The sequence below is a fragment of the Phoca vitulina genome, unplaced genomic scaffold (genome assembly GCF_004348235.1).
Source record: "Phoca vitulina isolate PV1807 unplaced genomic scaffold, GSC_HSeal_1.0 scaffold9, whole genome shotgun sequence".
Taxonomy (NCBI): domain Eukaryota; kingdom Metazoa; phylum Chordata; class Mammalia; order Carnivora; family Phocidae; genus Phoca; species Phoca vitulina.
This window is the reverse complement of record NW_022589712.1, coordinates 27,183,119-27,192,691: the sequence shown is the minus strand read 5'-3', so window position 1 is coordinate 27,192,691 and position 9,573 is coordinate 27,183,119. Positions and strand designations below refer to the sequence as shown.

General features: G+C 42.1%; 1 pseudogene; it reads right to left on the bottom strand.

Moving 5' to 3' along the window:
- Positions 1 to 7,424: 7,424 nt before the first annotated feature.
- On the bottom strand, positions 7,425 to 9,184 carry LOC116634696 (annotated as a pseudogene).
- Positions 9,185 to 9,573: the final 389 nt, after the last annotated feature.

Genomic DNA, 9,573 nt, shown 5'->3' with positions numbered 1-9,573 from the left:
ATTTAATCTTTTTTTAACATTTTTTTAAGTTTATTTGAAAAAGAGAGAGAGAGCGCATGTGTGCAAGCATGGGGGTGGTGGGGCAGAGGGAGAAGCAGGCTCCCCACTGAGGAGGGAGCTCGATGCAGGGCACCATCCCAGGACCCTGAAATTATGACCTGAGCCGAAAGCAGACACTTAACTGACTGAGCCACCCAGGTGCCCCATATTTATTTAATCTTAATAAAGGGGATCAGACTCTTATTTTATTGCTTTTGTTGCTTATTTTTACTCCAAATTGATTTCTCCAAATTATTTAAGATTTCTCAAATCTCTGACAAAGTCCAGTCATTAGGGCAAGGACAGAACCTTCTTTCCTTCAAGCAAGCTAAGCATAGAACAGACACCAAAATGTGGCTGGGATTAGCTGAGTGGATGAATTGGGGTTTGGGGTAGCAGGTCCCCATGGTGTATGGAGTACCTTATGTACAGCATCCAGTCATCTGTGTGGAGCCCTCAGAACCCAGGAGGGCTAGCAGTCTCCTCCCTAGGGGCACCTGGAATCCATGCCTCAAGATAAAATAAAGGCAGCTCAGGGCCTAAGGTAGGAACATTCATCTTTTTTTTTCTAAATTAAGTTTTATATGGTTATGGTTAACATACAGTATAACATACAGTGTTATGTTGGTTTCAGGTGTACAATGTAATGATTCAACAATTCCATCCATCACCCAGTGCTCATCACAACAAGTGCCTTCCTTCATCCTCATCATCTATTCCACACGTCTCCCCACCCACCTCCCCTCTGGTAACCAGCAGTTTGTTCTCTATAGTCTGTTTCTTGGTTTCCCTCTCTCTCTTTTTCCTATGCTCATTTGTTTTGCTTCTTAAATTCCACATGTGAGTGAGATCATATGGTATTTGTCTTTCTCTGACTGACTTATTTCACTTAGCATTATACTCTCTAGCTCCATCCATGTCTTTACAAATGGCAAGATTTCATTTTTTACGGCCAAATAATATTCCATTGTATATATATACACCACAGCTTCTTTATCCATTCATCTATCGATGGACACTTGGGCTATTTCCATTATTTGGCTGTTGGAAACAATGCTGTTATAAACATAGGGGTGCAGGTATCCCTTTGAATTTGTGTTTTTGTATTTTGGGTGTAAATACCCAGCAGTGCGCTTATTGGGTTGTAGGGTAGTTCTATTTTTAAACTCTTCGAGGACCCTCCATACTGTTTTCCACAGTGAAGAGCCTTTGCTTTTCATAACTGATCTTTCTTAAGGTACTCCAACCCCCCTTCCAGTGTCCCAGATAGCACGTTGGCCTTCCTGCAATGAATGGAAGGCAATCTCAATTTCCTGAGACCTTTCTTGTGGTTTAAACAGAGGAGGAAATCTATTTCTAAATTCCCATGCATTCTCTGACGGGATGGAACTGCACAGGTGGTGAATAACTGGTTTGCCAACCTGAGAACGCGACAGGAAACCAAGCAGGTGTCAGAGGACTCGTCTCCATTCTTTGGGGCACAGGTCCTTTCTCTTCTGAACTGCCAGGGAAGGATGGAAATCATACTTTGATGATGCCCACCCTTGCAATGCTAGATAAACCACAAGTCAACAGCAAATTGATAAAGGGGCCAGGTAAGGGAGAAAAGAAAGAAACTTCCAACGTATTGATTTCTTTCCTCCCAGATAGGTCACTCTTCAGTGTACATAGGCGTATGGCATAATGCCTGGCACAAATGAAAAGAAGCAATTCCTCTTCTGTAGTGCAGACGTGGCCCTAACTGTGCTGAAGTGACTTTGAAGGTAGCGTCCGTGTTTTATAGGGAGGAAGGAGTGGAAGCTAAATCACCTGTGATGTCCCTTCTTGGCGACAGAAAGGGAAGGTAATTTATTATCTTTTGCTCTCAATCAAAGAAAGGTAAGGAAATGAATTTGATGAAGAGCAACCTGGAGCCTACAAATCCAGGAGGTCCATAATTTCCCAAGCAGATCCCCGAATGGATCTTTTAATGAAAATGTTCCTTTCATACCAGTGCAACCTCTCACAATAAGGCAGGATTTCTAGTCAAAATGTGTCCGCTGTGATGCTGACAGCTGCCCAGTGGGGTGGGGTCATATAACAGCACTGCAGGCATCCAAGGGACATCGGTTCTCGACCCCTGTGTCAACCTCTCGAGTTCCCAGGGTCGGGTCAACATCCTGAGGATGCCTGTGGTCTCATTCTGGGACACCTCTGGGGTATCCCACAGCACAGGGCCATTCTTTACCCAAAGCGTTCCCAGACCCATTTTGTGGCTTGCTTTGTAGAGGGACACCGTGAAGCATGAGAACAAACATGACTGGGAGTGGAGGTTGGGGCAGAGACTGCCAAATCATCGAGAAGCCCTGGAAAAGACAGGCCTCCTCTCTGGTATGGCTTTGATGGGAATTATGGATTCATACTGAGGGAGTCAGAGATAAAGAAAAGATACCTTCTTTCTGCATCCCGTAAAATACATGGGCCACACATGGAGCATATTCATCATGTAGATTTTAATTTTTCAACCATTTGACCGATACTGGATTGTAATCTGTAAGGGATACGCAAACAGGGACATTAGCACTCCACTCTTCCAGGGTCATATTTCAGGAAACCCTGGGCTCTGGAATGGTACGAAAGTAAAGGGAAGATGCCACTAGTCCCCAAAGTCTCTGTCATAGACTCCTGGCCCTAGAGCTACACACTTTAGTTCCTTAGGAACTCACTGGAAGTCTTACTGTCCCTTAGTTTGGGTACAATTTCCTGGTCCTAAGTAACACTGACGCAGGGAACCTGAAGGGTAAAGCTGTAAAGGGACAGGTGATGTGACAACTAACACTCTGCTCCAGAGAAGGGGAAATTCAGGACAGAATTAAGATCCTGCATTAAAAAAAAAGACACTTATTTCAAGGGAAAACTCCAAGTCACCAGGGCAAGTTTAGATGATATCACTATGCTCAAGATCCTCTACTTTCAAAGGCAGAAGTGTAAAATGCATATTTAAAGCAAATTTTCACAACGAATGGGAAAGAAAACAGCTTTTTGCATAATTAGTGAAGTTCACATTATTGTACAATTTGCTTGTGCAGAACACATTAATCTTTAAAGATGGATAATGAAACACTGCACCTGGACACATGTAGGTGGACATTTTTAATAGCTTATTATACTTCAAATGTTCTTTTCAGAATAAGTTAATATATAGAGTCACTAAACTGATAGTTATCACCCTAATAAGTGGTATATAGATAACTCTGCCTTTTCAAGGCTTATATATGTAAGGTGAAAAAGGGAGTATGTTCTTTTCTATCAGAAGAAATGCTGGGGCACCTGGGTGACTCAGTTGGTTAAGCAGCTGCCTTTGGCTCAGGGCATGATCCCAGTCTCCTGGGATCATGATCCACACAGGGCTTCCTGCTCAGCGGGGAGTCTCCTTCTCCCTCCCCTTGCTCTTGTGCTCTTGCTTGCTCCCTCTTTCTCTCAAATAAATAAATAAAATCTTAAAGAAAAAAAAAGAAATGCTTTTCTTCTGAAGGTGGTAGTGGGCTTTGCTTTCTTATTCACTGGAAGGCCTGTGGGACCCATGTATCAATCCTGCCTTCAAAGGAACACTTCCTTTGAAAAGTACCCCCCCACCAAAGCTAATTTCAATGTCCAGTTTAGAAAACATGGAAAAGACCATTCAGATGCACTATTCAAAAAATCAAATAGAAACAAAATTACCATCTTGAAAAGATATCTGCAACCCCATGTTCAGGGCAGCATTATTTACACTAGCCAAGACATGGAAACAATATCAATGTCCATCAGTGGATGAATGGATAGAGAAAATGTGGTGTATAAATACAATGAAGTATTATTCAGCCATAAAGAAGGATATCCTGTCATTTGTGACAACACAGGTGAAACTTGAAGGCATCATGCTAAGTGAAATAAATCAGAGAACGACATATACTATATGGCTTCATTTATATGTGGACTCTAAAGAAGAAAAATAACAAAACTCAGATATGAAGAACAGCTTGGTGGTTGCCTGAGACAGGGCGAGGGGGTATGTAGGGTGGGTGAAATGGGTGAAGGTGGCCAAAAGATACAAACTTCTAGGTATGAGTGGGTCCTGGGGGTGTAATGTACAGCATGGTGACTACAGCTAACAACACTATATTATATATTTGGAAGTTGCTAAGAGAGGACATCTTAAAAGTTATAACTACTGAGGTGATGGATGTTAACTAAATTTATTCTGGTAATCATTTCAGAATATATACATATATCAAATCATTATGTTGCATATCTAAAACTAACGTTATGTATCAATTAAAAAATAAAAAATAAAGATTGCAAAGACTTCAAAAAAATCAAATGGTTAGAGTGATGAACGTTGCTATAAATCCCTGTTCTATTATTCCCTCCTGTCATCAGCAATGGTACTGTAAATGAAAGGAAGATGAAATTTCCTCATAAATCTCTTATCCAACTGTGCTTTACCTATGGCAGGGATTTTAGGGGTGCCACATTATTTTAATCAAATGCCATTGCTTATGCCATGGAGCATGACATGGAATTTTTCCTTCTAGATCTCTTGAACTGCATAAATACTACTGAACTAATAGTGCTCACTTACCTATATTGGCTCACCTAACATACTTTTACTCCTTTAATTCTGATGATTGTCATGGGACTTTGGGAATCCACTTACTAGACTTAGTACAATGTGCAAATTTATTTATGCAAAATAAGAACACATTTGTACTGTCAATGTGCTACCTCTGTCAACGCTATCCCTTGGTTCCAGCTCTCAGCTTGAAATGTGAAGTCTGGTTGTCATGCATGATCCCAGGTAATTTACGGGCATAAGGTGGGTCTAGGAGTTACCTTCTGTTTGAGCTGTCAAAAACTCTAACCCAAAACTCTAAACCTCATTAGAAAATGTTTTACAATCCTGAATATAGTAGTAACATGAAAATGACAAGCTAGCATATAAACAAGCAGGCAAAATGAAAGAATAAACTTAAATATATATCTACATGATATTTAACACAGAGACTTCATAACACAAAGCCTTAGGTAAGTTACCTTGTGATCTTGTAAGTTATCTTGTTGGTTTGCAACTTTGTCCTGTCTTTCCTCATCCTCCCCAGCCTCATACCAATCATCAGAGGCAGGTCCTAAGACTTCCCAGAAGGCCTGTGTCTGATATTTTCTATGTAGCTATAGTCTTATTTCTAGGTGGTCTATGAATGCTCCTTCTTAACAGAAGCTCTTCCTTACCTTCCTAATCATCATCCCCTGTAGAGCCACCTGGAGGAGACTAGGTGGGCATGGTGTGTATTTTAGACCTGGAGATCATCTGAAGAGCGCCTCTGCTCTGGGTCTCTGCTTTGGAGATGTGAGATGTATCTACTCCAATGAGGTAGTTGAGACTTGAGGTGACAGAAAGGGAAGGACAGGAAAGTGACAACTACCGTATTTTAGACCTCTCTGTGCTTGTGTCTATACTGATCTGTTAAAGACCTCATTATTTTAGAGGTATCATGAAATCTGCCCATGGGAGTGATTTTTCTAAAATGGGAATAAGAACTGTGTCTGCCTGCCAGTGTTGTTGAGAGCCTTTAAAGGAAGGTTATATGTAAAGCTCGGTGCCTATCTGTTATTCTAATGTTATCGTGTAGCCATGAGTCATGCTTGTAGGGTAGAGAGAAACAATGTCATTTAGCTATTTAAAAAAAATACAGGACTTTTGAATTAGAAGAAATCTTAAAAATAAAACCTCCCACTTTCTTGTCTCATAAATGAATAAAGTAAGGCCGAGAGGGGGTAAAGTGATTTACCAAGATTACCCAGGTAGTTAGGGATGACACTGAGATGAGCGCCCAAATCCCCTCATTCCCGGGTCCAGTCTTCTTTCCACTCTGTTACAATATGCTTGTTTTTAAATCTAGCATAGGTAGCTATGAAGATATACTCTCAGATCCCCTTTGGGAATAAACTGCACTCAGTAGAAAAAGCATTAGCTTTTTGGGACCATGAGTACTTAATTTCACAAAGTGCTTCTGCAGGAGAGTTAAATGCAGCTGATATCAATTCTTTTTAATTATTTGATTGGGTGGGCCAGTGCGCCTCAGAGAACCCAGTGTGCATGTTCTCTGTGTCAGAGACTAGCTGACACAGACAGAGACTAAGCAGCTCCTAGCTAGACACAGCCACTAATGCCCTACTCTCCAGAAAGGGCCCTTAACCATGAATAATATATGTTTCAGAGCAAAGACTAAGTATCAACCAGCAGTTGTATCTCTTCAACACCACACAGTGAATTGAGTATCTGGATTCCAGGAGCAGAAGGAAGTTTGCTCGCATGTAGGCATCATAAGATAAAGGTGAGAGTAGCTACACTTGGGAAAGGGGAAAATAGACCAAACTGAAAAGTGAGAAAATTAGCTCAGCTGATTTGATGTGAACATCTGCAGAAATTGTTAATGGGCACTGTGTCTAATTAAATCCACCAGACATATGCATGCGTGTTATCTGTGGAACGGTGTTCTTCCCCACGCTGCACCTGTTGCTGGCAGGGGTAGAATTGCATTCTATTGAGCACAATGTCATAAGGGTTCGAGGGAGAGAAATTTGAGGCTCCAGTCTCATTCACTTAGAGACGAGCATATCACCAGGGGAAGACAGCCATACTCAGAACTCAAATACAGACCGAGAGGCAGATACACTGGGACCTCACTACTGTTCAGACCCCCAGTCCAGAGCTCCTCACAGTTCCGACAGAGAGACCTGACCTCTGGGCAGTGTAGATTTCGGAGACAAATTCATGCCGTGAACCTGATTTCAAAGAAAATAGTCAACCTGTTCTACTAGAGGACAAAATGTTTAAGTTCAAATCAGCCTCCATTTGTGTACACATGACTATTGTGCAAATAACAAGTGATCTTTGTACATTCAAACTGGCTTGTTTTTGACAGATGTTTCCTTGGTTATTCCACATTAATGGGTGTCTAGCCATGTCCCAAGCTGTTCCATTAAAAACTGACCTCCATTAATTCCGACAGAGCATCTCCCTAAGGCACTGGGTGTTGAGTTCCACCCAGTCCGTTGGATTGCGGTGGGTGCAGGTCGCACAGAGGAAGCGGCAGGGCACGGGGATTAGCAATGCAGGCTCTGGAGTCATCCCAACCCCCACTTGCTAGATACAAGTTGCTTCGGCTCCCCTGCTTTAATTTCCTCATCTGTACGGTGGAGGAAACCGTAGTACCCACCGCATAGGTTACTTGTGAGGTTTACATGAAGCAAGGCGTGTCAAGTGCTTGGGGTAACACTGGCCCAGTGGACACGCCCATCAAATATTTTCTTTTTCTTTTTTGTTTTTTGTTTGTTTTTACCATTTTACATTATTATTGTCTCTAGTATTTTCTCCTTCCCAAATAGAAATTCACATCCCCTATAATGTTGCTCTTGAGTCGGCCATTCTTTGCAGTCACCACGTGCATGTTTCCAAAACCATCTTTTTCTTCCTGTGTTCTCTGCAAACTGCCTGCGAGTCCAGAATGAACAGATAATGACCTTTCTATCTTGTGTGCTGACATCATCTGTATTGTTAATTTTGTTAGGTAGATGGCTTCATATTCCTCAAGTTGATGGACAAATCCAGCATTAGGATTAATACAAAATCTTCTTTCTTGAACGTAAGCAAATGCATCTCTACTTCATTCCAAATGTTTCCATAATGTATGCAATAACAGAGGCAGCACTCCTGGCGATCCCTGCATTTCCATGGACAAGAACTTTTTCTCCATCAGTAAATTCTTTAATCATGGGAAAATACCGTATTATATTGGCAACTGGATTATCTGCAATATCCAAGACTAAATATCTAAACAGTTGTTGAAAGGTTGATTTAACAAAGTTTGCTTCAATATTTTGTCTTATGCATATTATAGGGTTTATTCCATGTTTCTGTAGTATAGGTAGCTTGCTTTTTGTAGCAGAAGAATATGGGCCTAAAAACAATGCAGGTAAAATTTCCTGCACCTCTCTTCTCATAGGGTAGGTCCATTCCTCGGGCATCTTCTTTGCCCTGCGGGAGCGGGGGGACCCCCAGCTTCACATCCTCCGTGGTCCGGCCCCGGGGCTTGTGGGTGGGGTGGGGTGGGGAGTGGGGGTTATCCTGTCCCCCGTCTCCGGTCTCCGACGCCGGGCTGCCAGTGGCAGAGAAAGGAAGGAGGACGGGTGGACCGGAGGACTGACGGGGCGGGCAGCGGGCTTACAACTAACACATGCAGACTTAAGGGTCCCAGTGACTCTGGCAGTGACGGATGGGGAAGAGGAGGGTGGGCGGATCTTTTGCAGCCGCCATGCTGCTGCCATCTCCCTCCCCGAGTCTCTGCGCCCCTCACGCTCCACAGTGGCGGGCACAAGCGAGAGCCCTACCAAATATTTTCGTTAGTTACGCCTGAACAAGCCATCTCCAGCAGGTGCCACTATGTAGCTCAACGCTCAGAGTTATCCTAAAGAGGAGAAAAATGCAAATTAAAAACCAAGCTTGAGGTTGAATAGAGCTATTTCAAGACCTCTGATACGGTTTAAACCCGCTATGTTATTTCTCCCGGTTCCACATACCGATAGTCACTTTATCGCATACATACCCTGCCCCTCCAGATCCCACCACCCCACACAAAGGTACATTACACGTTCATGAGCTGATGTGATCTGGTGAGTGAAAAATTAGGCTGACAGACAGGGAAGTTGGGTTCTTGGTTCGATTTTCCAACTTATTTTGTTAAAATGTATACAGTCATTACCGCTTAAATTTTTAGCTAAAGTTATGATAACAAGGGAGTACTTTAAATCTAGTATCTCTCAGTCATGGCCCAATGAGGACATTCTAAGAAATATATCCACACGCCACTCCAGAGTGACATAACCCAGACGAATGAGATCGTGGTGTGAAGCATTTGGTGGTCTTAGTAGGAAGTTTGGAATATAAGAGGAAGGACATGGTGTGCATGGAAATGACCTTGCAGATGACTTCAGTGACTTCCGCAATAGCAAAACTCCAAGGGCGGAGAGATGTTCTACAGAAGACACATGAGATCGCTGTAGTTGATGCTGGATTCTCCATAGGGCCTCTCAATGGATTACTTTGCTATTTTTACCTCTTCATCTGCTCTTATCTCAGCTATTTTGAGATCTGAATGATGATTAAAACAATTGTTTAAAACACAGTGCACTATTCCTGTCACAAGGAAATCGAATTTTTATTTTCAGTCTATATTTAAAATTGTATCCTCTCATTGAACAGAACTGATTCAATTCGACTTGTAAATAACATCCCGTGATGCTTTAAATGAACACATTGGGGTCTACTTTTGTAGGCATTTGGAATATTTATAAAATATGTCAGATAGAAAAAAAAAACGGTACTAAATAAACACTACTATTTACACGCACATCTCCTCCATATCATGTCTGAGAAATTTCTTCTCAAATTAACCCCCATGGAGTAAAAGACTGTGTAAACAGATGGACTTTGCACCTTGCGCTAAGGGTCAG